The following is a 2,498-nucleotide window of genomic DNA, read 5'->3' as shown; positions in this document are numbered from 1 at the left end:
TGTGAGCTGCTTTTGATCAAGGCTAGCCCTCTACCAATGGAGCTACATGGCTTTACTTCTGGTTTTGTTGGCATAATTTGGACAGGAGTCTCAAGGACTTTCCTGCGTAGGGTGACTTTGACCATGATCCTCCTATCACAGCCTTGTAAGTATCAAGGAGGACTGCTGAGAGCATTTTTATATCATTAACATTTTGACAACTGAAACCTGTTAGGAACTTTAGCACTTTTGAAAAAAAAATTGCCTTTGTGTCATCACAGTTCATTTGTGTATGTCATTGTGATTTCATTCTCATATCCACATTATAAACTCATGGCAATTAAGATCTGATTTGCCACTGTGACATCACAACCCCTTTGTGACATCATCACCAATGTGACATCAGACTGTCGTTATGACACCTTCAGCTCATGGTGATATCACCAAGCTACAGTGACATCATGGCATTATGACATTGCATTGCCATTTTGCTGTCATAGACACATTGTGAATGTATATCCTATGATTTCATTCTATTTTAAATGTGGCATATCAGTTGATATCAGAAACACATTGTGACCTCATAACCATTGTAACATTTTAAACCCTGTGTGGCGTCATAACCAGTATGATATCACATTGTTGTTATGATATCTTTAGCTTATGGTGACATCACAAAATGACAATGACATTATAGCATTTGCCATTATGTCATTGTGACATCATAGTCACATTATGAATGACTAATCTGTGATTTCATTGTATTTGAAATGTGGCATGTGGGTGGATATCAGAAACTCAGTGTGATGTCATAACCTTTGTGACATTAATATCCCTTTGTGACATCAATTTGTCAATGTGACATCACAATGGCAATGTGATGCTACTAAGGCACCATGATATCACAATGGTCATGAACTCACAATGGGTTTCTGATATCAACCAACATGCCACATTAGATATAGAATCAAATAACATAAAGGGCAAACACAACGTGTCTATGATATCAGAATGACAATATAATGTTACAGTGCTATGATGTCATTGTAGTTTTACATGTCAAAATGAGCTGATGTTGTCATAATGGCAACATGATGTCACAATTATGATGATGTCAGAAAGAATTTTTTTGTATTTTAATGGTATGTCTGATGTCAGTTATCATTAGTTCCCCATGAGGATATGGATACAAAAATGTTCTGTGATGTCATAGAGGTCATGTGTGTTTTCAAAGGTGGTAAGAGGTCATAATAGCTATGGAAGGCACACTGTGATTCATAATATCACAATGGAAATGAGATGTCCCATTGGGTTTTTTGATGAGGTCACAATGGTTTTGTGATGTCACACTTTATAATATCAGAATGATATATCCAATTTCAATTACTCTTAATTCAATATGAGGATACCAGGTGATAGAAGAAGCTTCATAGTATGAGGTCATACTATGTGAAAACCCAATGGGACACTGATTTCACAATGACAATGTGATATCTCAACATCATGTTATAATAATGTTTTGATGTCACAATTGGTGACGCCATACTGATGAGGAGGTTGCAATAGATTTGAGATGTCCCAAGGAGTTGGTGATGTCACAATGGCATGTGGGACCTCAGTTGTCATACACCATGAGTATATGGGTTTGGGAAGGGATTCTGATGTCCCCAAAGTATATGTAGTCAAAAAGGTGAAGAACTAACAGTTCTGAGATGTCACAAAGTGACACAATTTTATGATGTCCAGTGATGTAATATCATGATGTTACACTGGATTTTAGATATCTCATGTCATATCTGAAATATGAAGTCAAACACAGATTTTCAACTCACAAAGGGCCTAAAATATCACAATGACATGTCACAAATGTTGTGAAGACAGGAGAAGTATTTAATGTCACAGTGGGTTAGTGATATAACAAAGGTAATGTGGTATGACAAAGAGATTTTGATGTCACAAAGGTAATGAGTTCACAATGGTTTCCTGATATCAACACACATGGCACATTTGAAATAGATTGAAATCAAAGAATGGCATTCACAATGGGTCTATGACATCAAAGTGACAATGTGATGACAAGGCAGCAATGTTTGATAAGATATGTACTCATTACCTTACTCATGTAACTCTAATCCCTCTGTACAATATATTTACAATAAAAAACGTACAGAAGAAAAAAAAAGAAAAAATGGTATAGTGTCATTGTGGTTTGGTGTTATCACAATGAAATGATGGTGTCATGATGACAATGTGATTTCACAGCTGTAATTATTGCACAAAGTATTTGTGATGATACAATGCTATGTGTGATCAAAATTTTCACTATGAGAATATGGGTACACATAGAGTCTGTGAGGCTACAGAGGTCATGTTTTTTTTTACATGTGCTAAGACTTCACAATTGCTTTGTGATGTCACAATGTGATTGTGAAGGCACAACAATAATGTGATGTCACAATGAGTTTGTGATGTCACAGTGGTGATGAGATCACAATGAGTTTGTGATGTCACTATGAGTT

Source organism: Dipodomys spectabilis, unplaced genomic scaffold (assembly GCF_019054845.1).
Source record: "Dipodomys spectabilis isolate Male_0828 unplaced genomic scaffold, ASM1905484v1 ptg001618l, whole genome shotgun sequence".
In the NCBI taxonomy this organism is placed as follows: Eukaryota; Metazoa; Chordata; class Mammalia; order Rodentia; family Heteromyidae; genus Dipodomys; species Dipodomys spectabilis.
Note: the sequence above shows the minus strand (reverse complement) of the source record.